Here is a 20021-nt window from a genome sequence, read left to right as displayed (position 1 = left end):
GAGAATCCCAGTGACGTTTATGATGCTGAAAATTGGGTTTGTCAGCATCTGTAACTGTTACTGTTGTACTAAAGATTTTCCTTTTTTCATTTTCTTTTGTTTTTGTGGTCAGGAGAGCTCAGGATGTGAAAATAGCAGTCGTATTCTGTGTAATCCCATCAAAATAGTTTTTAGAGTCTTAATGCTCTAAATGAGAGTAAGAGCAAAACCAGGCTTTAGTGCTTATGGAAATGAGAGACTGGAAGTACACAGCTGCACTTCTAGCTAGGTTTTACAATTAGATTATTTCTAGATTACAACTAACTTCAAAATCCAAAATGCCTCTTGCAAGTGTATGAAAAACTACTTGAAATAATCAATGATTGTTTGAATTCAATTGATGTTAAATGCTCTTCTTGTTTACTTCAGCGTGTTGAGCATTTGTTTTTTCTTTGCTGAAGTAGTGCCATCTTTTGTGGTATCTGACACACATCTAATGAGGAACTGATTAAACACACTTCTTTTGTCCTTTGTTATTTCCAACTGCTAAATATTTGGTTTGTAGAGGAGCTAAATAATTTGTAGGGATAACTTAAAAATTCATTCTTACTAGAATTAATTTGCTAGGACTGGTTTATTTGATATTGAATACGTTGTGATTAATTTAGGATTTACAGCATCTGCCTGTTACTGTGTCATTTTTCTGTTCTGCCCTTAAGTGTAATGTGTGGCTGTAGGCAAGTACCTCTATTTCAAACCAAATAACTTCAGGCTGCTCTAATTGTAACAAGTCAGGTAATGAAACACCTCTGTAAGTAAACAAAAGGAGTGAAGGTAGAGCTGGGCTCAGCTGTTACCCCCTTATTCTGGAAGGAAAAAAGGTAAGCTTCCTAATTAATTCCTCAGATTTTGCACTGATTGGTTGAACATTCCCCCCAAGAGTTGTGCAGTTTCATCCCAGTGAATTACTTGACTTCAGCACTGCTCACTGTTCATTTTTGACTTGTGCTGCTTCCAGAGGAGGACGAAGGGACAGAAGCTCTGCTTGTCTGCTCTGCACATACCTCACTAGTCAGGCATAAAAATACTGATTTATAAGAACATACTCAATGGAATTGAAAGGGAAAGCTCTGCAAAACACAAGGAAATGCTCTTTCTCAGTTCTAAAGCTTTCAGGTTTTTTGCCTGTTTGTTTTACTCCCTTAGTGAATGACATTAATTTTGGTCATTGTTTGGGTGGTATTCTCAAGCTGCTACTAACTGAGCTAATTAGGGGTTAGCTCCTACAGAAGCTGGTGATGCATTTTGATGAGCAATATTAAGATCTTAACAGTAAAAAACATTCAAATATTCTGAAGAAAACATTTACACAAGATGCAAAATGCTGACAGGTTTTGGTGATCGATACAGTAATTTGAGTAGACACTAGGTTTTTTTCTTCACAGTGTGCAAAATTAAGCATCTGGTGTACATGAAGGGCTGAATTCTGCAGAAATGACTCATTCTCAGTATTGTTCTCAGTAAATAGAAAAATGGACTTGTAAAGAGAGTTGCTAGGAAGCCTACTGTGAATGTGAGGTGAATCAATTGAGACATGGGGGATGATGTGTGAAGTGTTTACCAAAATGCTTTCAAATTGGTGTTACTAAACTGTAAAGTTGTAAATCCCACTCTTCAGGTCCATCCTTCTCTTTCCCTTTAAAAGTGTTTTTATTAGAATATAATTTCTTGGGAGCTAAATGTTACAAAGGAGCACAGTGTGTTAATTGCATATTTCATATGTAGTATCAAGGTAAAAACTTCTTTTAGACTGGAGATCCTAACCAAGTAACTGTTTTTATAAATAGTACATAAAGTTGAAGGGGGAAAGGATTCTTCTGCCTTCCAATTTTCTCAAGATTTATTTTCAGACTGAGGCTTAGAAGCACAGTTAATAGCCAAGAGTGTCTTTTTGCATCCATCATTCAACATCACAAGCTTGTTATAAGGTCTGCAGTAAGCACAGCTACTGTGGAGATGAAAATTCAATCCCTGCAGAAGAAATTCCTGCAGAATGCCATTTAAAAAACCCCATTACTAATGCTTCATTAAATGTAGATTTAATGGGGTAGCTGAAGAGCCTGACAGAGTTGTGGAGTCTAATTTTGGTTTTTTATGGACCAGTCTGTTTTCATTGTGGCCGTGACCTATGCCACAGGTTAAATTAAATTTAATTTTCTGTATCAGAAGAGGTTGATAAATAGGTGGTTTACAAGACTAAATCCCACAAAGAGTCAGGCAGTGTGAGCATGAGTGTCCACCTTGTCTCCCAGTGCAGGACCTGTGGTTCTGGTTGTGTCTTCAGGCTTTGGCTGCTGAGGCTGACATCAGAAAATCCTTCAGTGGGCCTCTGAGTCTTCCCTAGTGAATACATGAAGTGACCTAAACAGTCAATCTTGATTTATAATGTCTCACATTTCCATACTTTTTAAAATCTTATGCTATTTAGAAATTGAATTATTCAATATTTTTAGGGAAAAAAAAGTCCTATAATTGTGTTCCATAGTCTTGCAATTGCAGTGATGCTGAGTGTGTAGAGTTTGTTGTTTGGTTTTTATGGGTTTAGTCTTTGGGAAGCTCCAGACCCTTACCATGTTTAGATAATATCACATTTTAGAGAAAAAAATTGCCACTGGTCACTTATTGTCAGAGGAGTAACACTTTACATGCCCTGTAAGTCTGAAGGTGAACATGAAGTTGGAAAGAAATTTAAGAGTTTGCCATTATTTTATTTATGAAATCAAAACTCTGCTTTTAACAAAATGATAAATCATGGCAATATAAAATTCTCTTGACAAGTGTTCTGATTTGAAGCCAAACATTTTATGAGATCTGAAACCTTTCTGAATTTTAAAAATAGTTCAAATGTTACTTGTCCTAGAGAAATCCATGTAGAGTATAAATCTACTAATTATTTTCTTCTTTTCCATCACTAAAATCTTGGTTGAAATCCAGGTTGTATGAAATTACTGAAGAAATACTCATGTTTACTTCTTTCCTCCCTTCCTCCCCTTACAGATGGCTACAGCAGAACTTAATTGGCAACATCACCTTGATGTTAGGATATAAAAAGAGACGTTGTATTAAAACACTTCTAGCAGATGGGACAACTGAACTGAAATCACAGAATTAAAAAGGGATGCAGTGTTTCAGTGTGAGAGAGAGAAACCTGAGAGAAAACTTCAGTTTAATACTATTTATTTTTAAGAGTGCAAGAGGAAGAATATGTTTGTCACTGCATTGTTTGGGCCTATGAAGGGTGTAAATGTTGGGCCAGCCAAGGATAACTAGGTTTGAATTTTCCAGCAATAAATTGGGAAGTTACTGCCTGGATTCAGTGCAGGCAGAGCTGTGGTGGTACCTTGTATTTCACACTTAGACTTGACAAGAAATGTTTGCTTGGTTTGTTTCTCTGGGCATGGACTAAACTGATTAGTTGCAAGATGGAGAAAATAAAATCAAGGTCCCACATCAAGTAGTCATGGTGTTTTCTGTTTACCTTTGGTGATAATAGAGGAGAAGTGTGCTCAATTCAAATGCATTCCATTGAGGCATCTACCAAAATATAAGAAACTTTCTTCAAACCCTTGATTTTTTTGTTTGTTGTAGCATCTTTGCAAGGAAGGCTGAGAGTTTGCCTCTTATGGGAAGTTCCAGGGTTACGTGAATTTCTTACTTTATTTTTTCATATAATACTGTTATAATCCATGCTTAATATTTGAACTGATAAATGCTGGATTAGAAGTAAAGGTTTATCTAGATTCACATACCTATTCTTGTATTACTTTATTTTTTAAAGAAGACTGGCCAGAAGAGCCAAGTTAATAAAAATTAATGAGCTCTTCAGTGAGCTGCAAGCAGGGAGTTAATTTTTTTTTTGGTCATTAAATATGAAATTCTGCCCACAGGAGCCAAGATAATTTATTGTAGTCTGCAGCCCATCAGTACAGGTATACAGCTTCAATTCACAATTTACTGTGACAAAGTTTCCAGCAGAGTGACAGAATTTAACTGCATTTCAACATTTCTGCCATTATTTGTGCTAAAGTTTCAGCTGTGGTTTCACAAATAATGAATGCTGGCAGAAATGACTCCTGCTGCCTTGCCTCTGCTGCTCACTTGGCCTTTCCATCCCAGTTCAGATCCCCAGAGTGCCTCACCTGTGTGTGTGTGTGCCCATGCAGTGGTTTGGAGAGGGACACTGCACCTCTCGTTCTTGTTGGGCCGCTGTAACCTTGAGCAGTGTAACTAATCCACCTGCTAATACAAATAATCCACTGCTGCTGCAGTTCCAAGGAGGAGGCAGCAGTGGGATGTGACAGAATCCATGGGGACAACCTTCCTTCAGTGGTGCCACTGGCTGGGGCTAATGGGAAATGCTGGTGGGATTTCCTTCTGCTGGAGTGTGAGGAATGCACCTCAGGATGATCCGGACACAAGCAATGGCACAGTTGGGTCACTGCACAGCTGCACACACAGTGTGTATCCAGAGTGTTTTTACCTAATAGATTCTCCTTCTGTGGCTGCCATTTGGTATGTCTCACCTTAAATAATAATAACTTTCATGGGTTACACTGCATTTATTATCCTGACATTTTATTGCCTTTCTACTTCGTTTGAGATTTTATTCTTCTCCTTTGTGTGATGCCAGCTGCAGTGATTAAGAAAGGTCCTGGTGCTGCTTCCCCATATGTAGCTGTTAATGGCTTACTTTAGTGTCTGTGTGTTTGGTTATTAGGTAGGTAGCATCATTAAACAAAGTCTGTAGATGCTGTATCTTGGGAATTGGTCTGTGGCATAACAAAATTAGTGCAGACAGCTAGAATTCATTTAGCTGTGGAGGAACTACAGAGAAAAGCAGCACTCACTACTTGTTCTGTCCTTCTGCAGTAATGTTGGTTACCTGAAGTGAGCTAATTTACAAACAGGTAAGCCCAGCAAAGGCAGCTCGTCCCCAGCTTCCTACTGTGATTTGTTATTCTAGTATGTCTTGGGGTTATTTCTGGGAAGGTGTGACCCTAAACCTATGAACTGTCAACTGTAATATTCTCAATAATCCCAAAATACAATTTTAGGGTTCTTATTTGTAGCACGTGGGAAATGTGGGAGCTTGACATAAAATATTCCTATACAAGTAGGCTTGAACAAGAAGGAAGAGTAGGGAATGGTGCTGTAGTGTAATAGGGAAGAGCACAACAGGTTTGCAGTGATGTTTTTGCTAGATGGGACAGAAATTCAGTTCTGTGTGCATCAGCACAGCTGTTCTGGCATCACTGAAGCTGATCTGACTTGCTGCGTGCGGGGATCTGCAAACCCTGTCCTGGTTTCACTGCAGCAGGAGGCACCTGCAGCTGGGTGAAAAGACCAACAAGGTGGATTTGTTGGGTTCCTTGAAAGAAGAGGACAAAAATTAATGATCCATTCAAGTTTTTGATTAACATTTGGGAAGATGAATGAGTTACATGATTTTGAGCTCGAACTGGTGGGATGAATATATTTGGCTTTCTGGTTTCAGTGATGCTCCAGCTGAGACAAAGATTCTGTGTTTCCTGAGGCATTTGTCCACTGTTTGCAGTAGAGCCAAGATCTCAAGCCTGGATCTCTGAACATGGCCAAAACTGTTTGTATCCTGTGCCTTCCTCCTCTGCTGGCTCTTGTGCTTCTCTCAGTGTGGGAATTTTACAACTGAGACATTTTAGTTTTGGTTTGGAGACTTTTGAGAAAAGGCTGGGAAGCTCTGCCTGAAGGATCTAGAAAAACAAGCCTTATCCTCAGCCTTGCATTTTCATAGCTCAGGTGAACATATTTTTCTGATCTTGATTTTGGTGGGATGGCAGTTGTGCATAGGCTGTTTTCAAGCATGCAGAACTTTTTTCTTGCTGTCAAAAGGTAATGCAGAAGTTATTTTATATAAGCAAGTATATTTCTTTCCTTGAAGAAAAACTTGTGCTGTTGTGATGTGCACACTTCAAGCAATGAGGGATCATCTAATTTATTTTAGTATGTTCTTAAGTTTTCAGTATTTTATCCTCATACTTATGGAATTTGGAATTCAGTGTTAAATATGAATGTTGATGTCCATGTTTGTTAATTGGGAAGCTGGTACAGAATTTATCTTAAAAGCTTGAAAAGGTTTTAAAATGATTTTTTTTTTGTTAAATTGCAGTGGCTACAATTTAGCAGTGTTGCAGAGATAAATGTCACTATGTTTGCTTGTTTGTTTTCAGTAATTTAAAATGTGGTGAATATTGCAAAGTGACAGGGTCCCAGCTGGACATTTTCGACAACAGGTATTATAGGGTGGCTTAGACAGTGCTTTGGTGTATATTGACATTCACAACTTCCCTGGACATCTTCCCTGGCTTCTTCAAAGTATTTTTGTCCTGTTGAATTTCTAGATCTTTTGGTATAGCTTGTTAGGAAAACATCCAGACCTCTCCAATCAGCTATCAAAGCAATTTTTTTTTTTTAGTTAATCCTGTCTGACAGCAAATAAAAATACTGTTTTTCAGTGGATTAGCTTCCACTATTTCATCCTACTGGTTGCAAATCCAAGCAGTTTCTTTTAAAGGAAATTATCAGTCAGCATTAGTATTAAACTATCCATAAAAATGTTAATTTGAACTGAATTTCCAGATCAAACAGAAAATGTAATTAATGTCAGTTAATTAAATTCTTGGTGGAAATGAGAAAATAAGTACACAGATGCCCAGGACTGCTGTTGTCTCCTTGCTAATAAAGCAGCTAATGAAGCATTTTTAGCAGTACCTGGAGGGGGCAGTTCCTTGGTGAAAATAATTTCCTCAAGGAACAGATTCTGATCCCTTCTGCTCCATGTCCCAGGTGATGTTGGTTTTTCCCCTATTGATATTTTCTGTAGCATTATTATATGTCAGCACAAACAAATGAAAGGAAATAAATGTGCAGGCACTTGATTACACACTCTTCTCTCCAGGAGAAGAGCACAACCCTGTGTCAGGTGTCACCGTCCCTTCACTCTGCACCCCAAGCCAGGGTATAAATCCTGGCACCTGCCACAGGGGCTCCATGGGTACAGGTGGGCTGTGGTGTAAGCTGAGTCTGGGCTGGCTGGCCACAGCTCCCCTGAGCAGATTCTGCCCACATGGAGAAGCTCATGGGTACTCAGCTTGTGCACTTTGGATGTGCTTGTTTGCCCAGTACCACTGCTGGCTTGAAGGTGTTCTCTCTGCCAGCTCAGGTGCACACTGCACATGGAATTGGTGTTAGAGCAATAACTCTGCAAAGACAGGATTGCCCTCTTCATTTGGACTCAGGGTGCTCTGAAGACCTCAGGGCTTTTGTAGCTTTTAAGCCAGGTATCACCCTGATTCCCCAGTTGAAACTGTACATCCTTGGCGAGTGAAAGTTGTGTGCTGCAGTTGGTATTTTTCCCTCCCCTCCCACTGTGTGTGTGCTAGTTGCTTTTGTTGTTTGTTTGGTGTGTTGGTTTTTCTTTGTTTAACAGAAATTTTTTGTCTGGCACTGTTGTGCTTTCTGAACAGTGTCACAATCTGCATGCTCCACTCCTATGGCACATGAGCCACAGGACTGTTATAGTCTAATGCAGATATTAATGACAAGTAACTGTAACACTAGGAAAAACAGTCTCCTTATTTCCCTGTGGTTTAATTCATCATTGGAAAACAGGTTTCTATTAAAGGAGCTGAAAATCAAAGGTCTTTTTCTTAGCATTCATGTTATAGTGGTACAAGTGATGGCTGCACCTTCCCTACCTTGCAGGCATTAGTTACATCTGAACATGGAGTGGACAAATTTCTTTCTGCCTATTATTTTTTCAAAAGAAAATAGCAAAGTCCTATAAATTTTGTGGGCAAATCAGATTGCACAAGACTTTCTGCATTTATTGTCTGGAAAATATTTTTATTCCCTGGAAACTGAAGGGGAAATTGGTTGTTTTTTCTTTTCCTTGTTTTTTCTTTTTCCTTGTTCCTCACATTTTTCTTGTGAGATGTACCTAATATACCAAGCAAGGTTAATATCTAACATTTGGAGAGGAACATGAGTGTGAACAGGCAAGTTTCACCATATTGCTATGTGCTAATTTTACTCCCAAAATATTTTGACTACAGGGCACTCTTCAAGTCCTTTTTTGTCTTCATTTAGTCAGAAGTCGCTTACAGAGGTTAAGGCTGAGTTTCAGCTTCCTTTTGAGAAATAAATCCTTCAAAGTTTTAATTAATAATTTTGGTTTACTGATTCCTGTCACAGAAGCTTTTGTTGCTAAACCTCATTTCTGAGTGGGAAATAGCAGGAGTCTGAAGGACATGGTTATAATGCAGTTCACAGGTCTCAACTGGAATGTGAGAAGTTGCCTTGATCTGAGACTTCCTCTTGCTGATAGAAAAGGAAATACTGTTTGTGCTAATGAAGGGAACTTTGGTAACTTGAATATGCTGTGATCTCTCCTAGAGAAATATTTTCTGTTTCATTGAAAGTCCCATTGTTTGGACTGGTGGAACAATTCCTCATCACTTTCAAGTGTTGGGTGTTCCTGGGATCTTTCCAGGGCTCCCCAGTGTGCAATCTACTGCTGATTTCAGGCACTGCACTTTGCTGTGTGATGTATAAATGGCTGCACCATTGCTCTGTCTCCTAATTTTTCTCCTTCTATAAAGAAAAAACCTGACTAATCTTTTCCTTTTTCTGATGCCAGCTGTACGTTGAAAAGACTTCTAAAATGTTTGGAAAAATTTCCCCATCTATGCTGCAGCTGCATCAAGTCTTGAAGCCACCATGTCACATCACTGGGTGAAAGAAAATGTTGTGTTCACAGAGTGCAGTGTGGATCACACATGGCACAAATCAAAGATATGTTTTTGTCAATTCTGTGCTGTGAATTAGTACTCTGGCTAGATTTTGAAAAACGTGGGATGGATGCTAGTCTGGAGCTTGCCAAATCTATAGATGAAAAAGAAAATAAGCTCCAGACTCCAATTCCCACTACTATTTAGTTTATAGGCATTGGAATGACCTTCTAATCTGTGCAGTGATAATTGCCTGCTTTACATAATGTGCAAAGCTTTGCAGAGGAGTATTTGTAGTGATGGAACATGTATTAAAAATCATTGTCTGGCAACTAATAAGAATGTAAAGCCATTCTATAAATAGTGCAGATAAGCTCTAAAAGGAGGAATGGGCAAATATACTTAGGCAAATCAAAAGACAGCTGTGCTGGGCCTGGGCTGGGCATTTAACAGAGCAGTGGCTCATGAACTGTGTCCATGCTGGCAGGGATGGGCAGAGGGAGCCTGGGAGTTCAACATTCCTCTGCATTTCAGCAGTTCTTTCCAGGCTAGATCAAACCTTGGGTAGAACATAACTCGGAGGTAGGAGTGCATCTCCCAGATAGTTGAACCTGGAAGGAATCCAGCTGTGCATGCTTCAAGTCTCTTCCCAGCACAAAGTGGAGAGCAGTAAACAGAGATGAGCTGGAGCTTTGCTCCAAAGCGCTCTTCCAATTTAGACTAAAATGTTATTTATAGAATTGTGTGGAACATCAGTAGTCTTTTATCCCAGATTTATGATCTTGGCATTGGATAGAATAGCCTAATGAGGTTTTTCTTGGAAACAAATGGAATTTCTGGTAGGCTTGATATTTCAGGGGCAGAGGGGGATCGAGGGATTATGCACTAAAGCATTGAAGACTGACATTTATAACCTGGGTTTTTATATGCTCTGCATTTTGAGATTAAATGTTAACTTAGTGGCAGAGTTGCTGTTTGCCCACTGTCCTGGGCTTCCATGGCAAGGTTTTGGTAGCAGGGGCTGCAGAGGTGGCCAGGGTGAGAAGAGTCCAGGGTCTGCCCCTGGGCTGGACACAGCCAGACACAGCTTGCTCCAAAACAGGCCCATCCTGGGCCAAAGCTGAGCTCACCACTGGAGCTGGTGACACCTCTGAGATAAGATAGTTCAGAAATGTGCAGCAGTTGTGAGAGAGGAGAGAGATAAAATATAGTGGGAATTAACTGTGCAGGTCCCAAGGCCAGTGGAGGAGCAGGATGATATGTTTAAGCACCAGAGCAGAGTCACTGGCAGCTCTGGAGAAGAACATGGTGAGGCAGCTCATGTGCCCCTGCAGCCCATGGAGGTCCATGGAGGGAGCAGAGACCCACCTGCAGCCCCTGGAGAGCCCTTGCTGAAGCAGGATCCTGGCAGAAACCACGGCCCTGGAAGAGGAGCCCACACCAGGAACAGGTTTTGTGGCAGGAACAGCAGCTTGTGGGAAAGGCCCCTGCTGGAACAGCTTGTGAGGGATTGCATCCCTTTGGAGGGACCCCGTGCTGGAGCATGGGAAGAGTGTCAGGATTAAGGAGCAGCAAAACCCAAGTGTTATGGGCTGACCTGTACTGTTTTTAATTGCCAGTAAATTAGTTTTCCCGAGCCAAGTAGGTTTTTCTCGTGAGTGTAATTGGTGAGTGGCCTCCCTGTTTATCTTGATCCATGAGCTTTTTCTTTTGTTTTCTCCCAGTTAAGTAGGAGGAGTGAGAGCAGGTCAGTGGGCCCCTGGCAGCCAGCCAAGGGTTAACCCTCTACAGCAATGCTGAGGATGTGCACAAACTTAAACTTTGCAGCTCTGTTCCTGTGAGTTCTCCCCAGTCCACGTTCCTGGAGCTGCCAGTGGTGGCAGCAGGAGCAAATTCAGCAGCTGGGCTTTTCTGTCATTGCACTCACATGATCCTGTTTACCAGCTCTGCCCAGAGCAGTGACTTCCAGCAGAGCAGGAGACAAAGAGCAGTGATGTGGTCAACAAGCACTGTAAATCCAGGACTGGATATCTGAATTACATCCTCCTGTCTTTTCCTTTCTGCTCTCTTAATATACTCCTAGGTAAAATCTGTCTGTGTTAAAAAAAAATAAAATTAGTTAATAATCTTTGTGATATTTCCAGCTGTTGATGTGTAGTAATTGGTTTTGAAACAGTATTAACTGGTATGCCGGTTTTGGAGCAATTTTGGCTGGTAAGCGTTAGAAATTCTGAAGTCATTGCTACCATTAGGAAATGTCCACAAATTATCCCTTGCATCCTAGCTGTGATATAATTTCATGATATGAGGAGCTAGGAGAAGAGATAATCAAATTAAGGCTAATGAGAATGCACTTGAATGTGAGATAGTTGCAGGTGGACAAGGGGACACAAAATTTATTTGACATATCTGAATCATTCCTGCTGCTGTTGAATTGCTATTTAATAGTTTGGTCTGGGCTTTGTTTATTTGGCTGAGCTGCCTTGGCAATTTCTGATTCCTTTTTCATTTAAAACAACTTTTCTGTGGTATTTTTTATTTTTTTCCTCTCAAACCTATTTTTACCTGCCTTTTATCTATCATCAGTTGAGTTAATAGATTTCTGATTAGTGGAAAAACTTTTGTTTCCAATTAAAAACTAAAAAAAACCAACAACTTAGAGCTTCTTATTTGGGAATAATTTATTTTAATACAAAGACATTAAAAATGGCTCTAACATAAAAACTATTGCAGCTCTTTTATAATTTTAAATTATTTTTTCCTCCACACTTAAAAAAACCTGCAGATGAGCTTGTTTCCCAAGCATTCTTTTTCATTCTGAGCCAAATATGAAAAGTCCTTCAATTAAAATTTGGCTAAATCCTGCAGTCCCATGTGAAAAGCTGTAAATATTTGGTATTCTATTTATATGAGCTAAGAAGCTTGAACTTTAAATGCTGCTGGCTGAATGATGTATCAGGGAAGTGTCTGATACTGGACCAGGAATGACATCCCAGTTCCACTGAGGAATAGTTACCTCTGAGGTGTAAGAATAAGAAATTTGCCTTGCTTGCCCTGAAGTGGCCACCAAGCAGATGTATCTGATTGTCACATCATTCCAGTGCCTTAGAATCATGGCAGTTCCCTGTGTCATATCCTTATATCCTTAAAGCTTGGAGTTACCTAAAAGGAGGCTATAAAGTTTTTTAAAATAAGCTAATTTATACCTTATTTGTGTAATTTTTGTGCTGCTAAGTCTCAGTTGTGTGTTTTGCTGTTATTTACTGTTCATACACCCTTCACACTTAGGGTATAGCCTATTCTCCATTTTTTTCCTATTTTTTCTTCATCCTATTAAATGTGCAGTTGTTTTGCATCCATATTTTGCCTCTATGAGTTTTCCTTTAGGCTTTTGATTTTTTTACATTTTTTTTCCTGTCATTTCAGCATTGCTTGTGTAAGCAGAGAGCTCCCAAATAGTGCTGATGTAATACACAGGTGTGAAGGAGGAAAACAGGTGCAAGGTGGTGGGAAGATTGGTACTCAGATTTGATGGAATGTTGTAATCCCATACCCCTTACTGATGGTGATTTCTGCATGCTTTAACTTGACAGCTAATTCTATTCTAGCAGTTTGGTACATCATCCTCTTAAAATGTCATTGCTTAGCTAAAACATCACACTTCCTCCCCCCTGCTTTGTGTATCCTCTTATTGTGTGCATTTGTTCTGTCATTAGGTGTGAGCTGTGAATTCTCACCCCTGCTTCTCAAGCCTAGGAGGTGTTACATCAGCAGGAGCAGTGGCACAGGGCACACTGCCTTGCTCTGTGTCAGGGTGAAGGCTGCAGTGTCTGAGCTGAGCAGTGCTTGGGCTGCACTTCCATCAGCCCTGGAGCTCTGGGTGCTGCAGCCTTCACCTGCATCCACAGCATCAGAATACATCTGTGCCTCTCAAACAGGGGGAGAGGCTCTCATTGCATCGCCACCAAAGGATTTTTATTTAGTAAAGGCTGATTAGCTGAGTTTCAAATCCATATATTTGTTTTGTGCATTTGCTTAAAATCCTGTCTGTTTATCTGAGAAGAAGTGCCTGAGTCTTTGTGGAGCTGGTGATTCAGTGAAACACCACCTGGGCTCAGCAGCACCTGAAGGATGATGGCTGTTTGTGATACTGTTTTAATTGAGAGAGAACTTCCCCAGGGTGTGCAGCTGACTCATTTTTCAGAGAAACCTGTCATCAGTGTGTCTGAGGTGGCCTGACTGTTACCCTGGGATTAAGCAGCCTCTTGTACCTCAGTACAAAGTGCTCTCTGATGCTTTTGTTTTTCTACATTTACAGCACATGATATCACAACAATGTGAACCAGTGGTTCCTGTTGTCAGTGCTTAGGCTTTGTGTGCTCTTCCAAAACAGTGGGTGGTGGCAAACAGAGTATGTGTGAGTAATTTTTATAGTGTTTAATCGTTCCACCCCTGGATTTTTCTCTGCCAAGGAATAAAGTGAGCTAGAGAAGGAGAAAGTGTAGAAATTCTGTTCACTATTTAAGCAGAGTAAGGTTCATACTGGTGACTAATGCACCCTGAAAGCTGTTGTCTTTAGTGTGGATTATAGTATAACAAATTGAAGTTGAAAATTATATTTCTTCTTTTTCCCCAGCCTTGAGAGATTGAGTTGTTTGTAAATTCTTTCAAGAGCTTGCTGTCACAACAAGAAGTTTGTTGTTAAATTGAACGGTCTCAGAAAGCTCTAAAACAGGAGAAATATTTGGTTGTTTTCATTCACTGTCAGACTTGTGTGATAGATGACAACTGTACATCTGCTGAAGAGGGAAGAGTTGATGAAAGGCTGTTGGATTTTCATCCAGTTTGAAGCCCTTGGAGTGATAGTTCCTAATCCTTCCAAAATGTTGTAACTGAAGGAACATTCATTAAGTTCATCCTCTTTGTTTTCCATCCTTTGCTGGACCTTTCAGGAATATGTGTACAGAGATGGTTTTGGTTTGCTGCATTACAGTTCCTTGCTTCAACAACAGGCTTTGGCTTTGGCTGTAACATCAGAAATGCAAAGCTGTCATTTTAACATGTATTGAAGAAATGTTTTCAGCGATAAGAGGGAACCACAATTCATAGCCAAAATATGTTTTTCCCTTGCAAGTAATTTTGGGTTTAACTTCACTGATGAAAATTTCACTGATGAATTTGCAGAATTTCCATGTGAGGTCAGTAGATTTCAAAATGAGTGTTGCCCCTCCCTCATGGGAAGGTTTCTTCCCTGACTGCTCTGTCTACCTTTCCAAGTCAAAAAAAGGATTTAAAGGCCATATAGGCTCACATAGAGCTTTGACCTCTAAGTTTTCTCTCTGCAGCTCAGGTTTTAGAGCTCAAAGCTGTTGTCCTGTGGGGGTTGTTTGGTTCATGCCTGGGTAACCAGTCAGCCCTGTTGCTCCTGGTCCATCTGAGCTGCACAAACGAGAACTTGAAGCCTCCCCAAAGTGCTGAATATCTTCATTGCATGTCTAGAGGCACAGCAGACAGTGGGTGGGTGTGTGTTTAAATCCCAGCTGGTGCTGTTCCTCCTTCTCTCTGGTGCAGAGAGCAGCTCATGTCTGCCCTAGGGGAGGTTCTGCAGTGGCTCTGCTTTTCCCAGGGACAGGATCCTGTTTGCCAGGTGCAGCTCCACAGGCTCAGCCAAGCTGTGACTCTTCCTGTGGGTTTGATTCTGTGGGGGATGTCAAATTCACAGAGGCTGAGAGGGATCTGTTGGGAATGAAATTGGTTATATGGGCTGGACAGGAATCCATGAAAGGCTTTATTTGTTTATTGTCCTAGAGCTAATGCTGATAAACTGGAACAGGGATTTCCAAAGTACTGCATCAGTGTTTGTATTAGATGATGCAGACTTTCTGAGTTCAGTGAGTTTCAAACTGCCTTCTTAAAATTTCAGGTACTTTTCTGCTCTGATATGAGAATCTGTGACAAATAGATTTTTTTGGGTTATGGGTGGTTTTCTTTGGTTTGGCTTTTTTCTTTAACACAGTGTAGTGATTTTAAAGCAGATCATCATTAGCAGGTTCAGTGCATTATTGACTTCAGCATAAACAAATGGATTTTTTTCTTGATGGTTGTGTATAAGGCTTAAATTAGAATTAACATCATGTTTGTTTTGCAGTAGAAACTTGTTAAGGTGTTCACAGCATGTGTTTGCAGTTCATTTTGCATCAGTACTGAAATAAAAACACTGATTTTGGGAGAAGTACCATTGAAAGCTTCATGGTGGGTTTGTATTACTGAAGTACCTCAGTCCTTACCTTGTTCTAAGCCAATAAAAAGAAAGTGTTACTGATATGCCTGCCTGTTAACGCACTGATTATTAAAGTTATTGTTTCTGTGCAACAGCAATATAAATTAACAATTATCATCTTACATCAACACTAGATATTTGTAAAATATTTTGAAAATATCCAAAGAATGAGCCAAATGCTGCCTCTTGCTGTGATGTCTTACTTGAAGGTGATTTATAACCTCTTTGGAGAATTCTGTTCTGACTCTGTATTGTCCTTTAAAATCAAAGATTCAAACAAATGCCTTTTCATTTTCATTTTGTGGTCTTTTTCTACTACAGCTTTATGCCTGCCTCTCATTGGTGCTGACATTTCAGTGTTGTCTGTAATTAACTGGAGTCAAAGGTTGGGGAAAAAGACCAAGACATTTTTTTGGCACACTCTCCTAAGTTTTAGAGATACATTACATCTAAAATCCAATTTGGTGCTTCCTCTAGCAAAAAAAAAACCCCCAAAAATAAAGGTGATGGATCTAGGCAGAAGGTTTTTCTTACTCTGGTACAGTGTTCTGTAAATACAAAGCCAAAAAGTTTGTGATCTTTTTTCTTCCCCCTTTCTCCCTACTTTTGGGTTGTTTTATCCAAACTCTGAAGTTGTTCTGTATTGACAAAGGTTTTAACTGATGCAAACTAGGTGAGGCAAACAAATTCATACTGGTATTGCTGATTAGCAGCATGAATGCAACCTGACTGTGATTTGGTGGGTATGGCACTGGGATTATTGCAGCTGCTCTGCTGGGGGCTGGGACCAGGCACACAGCACAGCCTGGGAGCCCTAATTCCTGTTTTGCATGAGAAATGCCAGGGCTGTTTACTTTGTTTTGTTTACCAGTCCTCAGTCAGTGAAACTGAAAACAACAGAACCTTCTTGTCTACCACTAACTTCCTTTTCTCATGGCAAAGATGAAGAAACTTCCCCCATTTCTGCTGCCATTTGACAAACTTGTTAACCTTTCATCTGGTTGTCTCTTACTCCTCCAGCCTTTCCTATAACCACTTTATGAACATAAAAAACATGGATCCACTGCTGCCTGACACTTAAAATGATTTCAGATGTTCAGAGGGGATTTCAGCACTTCTTTCCCTCTCTTAAATGTCATTTTAATTTTTAAGTTAATGACAGATATTGCCAGTTATTCAGCTCCACGCTGTGTAGACATGACTGATACAAGAGGGCAGGTATCTAAATTTGCCTTGATGTCTTCCTGTGGACTTACTCAAGCTTGTCACAGAGCTACCAAGAGAAGGTTTAGTGTCACATGAGCTTCTTGGTGCCGTTCAGACTTTTCAGAGGATTCCCTTAGAGGATCCTATTTGTACTTAAGGTATTATTACTGCAGTTAAAATGTTTATCTGCTCTAAGATGAATAGCTCAGAGACAGAGTACTTGAAGAAAGCTGTTCAGCTACGGTGAACTGAGCTCTAGTGTGTAACACAGTATTTTTATTTTTTTGTGAAATGCTTTAAGTATATTAGGATTATATTTAAAGTTGAACAGAAGGGCCTTGCAGCTCCTCTCACTGTTTCTGTGCTTTTTGGTGGTTCCTTCAGTGTATCCCAGTGGTAGATGGAGGGATGCCCAAGATCCACACTCTGTGCTGTGGATCACAGCAGTCTGTCTAGCAGCCTGTACTAACTGGTGGAACTTGTGTAACATGCTCTTGCTGGATGTCTTGGTTTGAAAAGGCAGGTGTTTGTTAAGGAAGGCGGGAGCCTCCCTTGAAATGGAAAATGACAGAATTAGAATATGACCTGGCACCCTGTGTGTCAGGGTGTTGGCAGCAGTCCCATCCCATGGTGGCTCAGCCCTCCTGCAGTGCCAGCTGTGGCTCTGTTGGAGCAGGGATCCTGTACAAGGGTGGAGTTTTCCTCTGAAGGTTCAGTGGTGGTGTAGATGGGCCTGGTCTTCTTCTGGGAATGCAGTGGAGAAGAAAGCTGCTCCTCTGGGAATGCAGTGGGAAAAGGCTGCTTCTCTGTCAGATTATATCCAGGTAGGGATGCTTGGCTACTCCCCCTGGGCAGAGCATCTCCCAGTGGGATGATGGAATTTTATCAGCCATGCAGGGACACTCACTGCCCCATTAACAGAAGATATTTCCCTGAGGGAATATTGGTTGTGGAAGAGATAAAGAAAACTGCCCAATGAACAGGAGATAATTGCCCCCCCCCTCAACAGATTGCAAATAGAATATACACATCCTGCAAACCAGGACACTGGAATAAAGCAGAAATGGTTTTTCATCCTGACAAAACTTTCACAATATTTAAGATTTTATTTTCTTGTTGTATATCGGGCTGAAACTGATTTTTATACTTGAAAATGAATGCTGAGGTTTCCCCATGCAGAGGCTGTGTCCACACAGGCAGAGCAGCAGCTCAGCCCACGGGAGGCTCAAGTTCAGCTGTGAGCAGAGGCTGCAGGGAGGTTCTCTCACACTCTGGGCCAGGACTCGTCCCTGTGTGCTTCACGTTGTCTCTTCCAGGAGAAGGCAGAAAAGTCAAAGGCTGCTAGGACATGTGCAGCTGGGGAGTAAAATGTGGTGATTTCAGGAGCTGCTCATGTGTTGCCTGTTTGTGAACGCTTCCTTCTCCAGAGTTTCACGTGGGGCCAGCAGGGTTTGGGCAGTGCCTGAGCTGAGCAGCAGCTCGGTGCCAGCTCTGGGGAGCTGCTGCATCCCCATGGGGCTGTCCAGGTTCTGCTCCTGCCACCCTCAGTCAGAGGGTGCTGCTGTTTTTCTGAGCTGGCTTGGAGCTCTTGAGTCTTGCTAAGTGGCAGAATAGCATGTATTACAAAAACAAACCCTCCTTTTCTTCCTGTTGTAATCAGTTAAATCGGCTGTGTAATTAAATGATGAGCTGGACTGTGGCTGTGTCAGTGTGTTCACAGCTCATCTGTGTAGAACAATTCTCTTTATTTGAGCCAGTATAAAATGATACCAATATCAATGAAATTTTGTAACTAGAAACCTCTAGCTTCTCTAGCTTCCTCAAAAATTAAGAACCTCCCTCTTTTTTCATCCAGAGTCTGTATGAGTGTTGTCTTGGTGGTGTTTTAAACTGGGAATACACTTCACATCATTAACGCTGAATTTTAAAATATAATTATTGTTTGCTTCATTAATTTTGACTAATGCAGAGAGAAAAATGATTAATCAGGAGACTTAACATAATTAGTGCAGTGTGGCAGCTGACTACTTAAATATAAGTCTGTTAACGTGGGAAGCACAGCTCTTGTTTTGAAATGTTCTACTTTGTGTCAGAACTGAAAATATTAGAACCATTTTACTCTTTAAATTGATGTGGCAAATCTTAGTGCTGTGAAAACATTCATATTCTACCACTAATTATGATGTACAAAACAGGAAATCTGAAATTATGTTGGAAATCATGTCAGCATTTTGGAGAATTTTTTAATGTTATTTTGATTTATGTTGCTGGGAAAAATATATTTTATATGTCGTCCTGATATATGGCATTGGGAAAGCAAAGAAGAAATTTATTGCAGAGAGCTGCTACATTCAGTCTTGCTGAAGGATGGTTTTGCTCGTGTGTTTAGTAGCCTGTCTTGGTTAAAAGAAGTATGAGCAGTGTCAGTGTACAGAAGGGATATTTTAGTTCTCAAAAGCCTCTGGGAACTGCAGGTATAATGTACTTTAAAAGTGCAAGGAATTAAAAAAAAAAGGGCATTTTCAACTAAATTTGCTTATTTAATCATAACCAGTACCTGAAAAGCCACTGTTGTAAAAGTATGCCTTAACTTATATTAGGTTGAGGGTAAAATTCCTGAAATATTTCTGCTTTTCATCTGTCAATATTGTTTCTGAGGTCAAGTGTCTGATCTTCCCATAAATGCAGCAGATGATTTGCAGCATATTTTATTAAGACATAATTGTAAAGGCTAGGGCTAGTGCTGGGAAAGGTCATGGATTTCAGGAGGAGTGTGGGAGTAATACTCATGAGCTGTAGATGAAACAGATTTTATGTTACTGTGGGATCAGTTCTAGCCACAGCAGGAATTCGAAGAAATGCAATCTTTTAGTGGAAGAGCATAAAATGATTTGCAGTAGTAGAAAAGCTGCTGTGTTTTTCCATGAAGGCCGTGTCTCTGTGTCCCATGGCTGCTGGGGTGGCACATGTGTCACACCCAGGGCTCGTTGTGTCCCATGGCTGCTGGGGTGGCACATGTGTCACACCCAGGGCTCTCTGTGTCCCATGGCTGCTGGGGTGGCACATGTGTCACACCCAGGGCTCTCTGTGTCCCATGGCTGCTGGGGTGGCACATGTGTCACACCCAGCGCTCGCTGTGTCCCATGGCTGCTGGAGTGGCACATGTGTCACACCCGGGGCTCGCTGTGTCCCATGGCTGCTGGGGTGGCACATGTGTCATACCCAGTGCTCGCTGTGTCCCATGGCTGCTGGAGTGGCACATGTGTCACACCCGGGGCTCGCTGTGTCCCATGGCTGCTGGGGTGGCACATGTGTCACACCCAGGGCTCGCTGTGTCCCATGGCTGCTGGGGTGGCACATGTGTCACACCCAGGGCTCGCTGTGTCCCCTGGAGCTGCAGCAGCTGCTGGCAGGGCTGAGCTCTGCAGGGTTTGCATCTCCTGCCACACAAACAAACGTGTGGCTGAGTGACCACTGCCGTGTGGCCACAGTGCTGCTCTGTCATGGCACTGAGGGAACACAAAAATCCTGATCAAAGGGCCAGATACCAACTACACCCTTGGGAAGAGAAGAACAAAGGGTGACTTAAGCTCAGACATAAGACCTCAGCTAGTTGTGGCACAAGTCAGACCAGTCTTTGCATACTGGCAAGCCCCAAATTATACCCAGCCTGAGTTTTTACATTGAAGTCTGTTAAGAGCTGACATAAATGTTTCAGGTTGTGTTGACAG

General features: G+C 41.1%; 1 protein-coding gene across 6 annotated transcripts in view; it reads left to right on the top strand.

Annotated features, from left to right (window-relative positions):
• Positions 1–20021, top strand: part of USP6NL (USP6 N-terminal like) — a 114739-nt gene that overhangs the window by 24359 nt on the left and 70359 nt on the right. The window lies entirely within an intron of this gene.

The sequence above is a fragment of the Melospiza georgiana genome, chromosome 4 (assembly GCF_028018845.1).
Source record: "Melospiza georgiana isolate bMelGeo1 chromosome 4, bMelGeo1.pri, whole genome shotgun sequence".
Lineage (NCBI taxonomy): Eukaryota > Metazoa > Chordata > Aves > Passeriformes > Passerellidae > Melospiza > Melospiza georgiana.
This window is presented reverse-complemented; position numbering and strand designations above follow the sequence as displayed.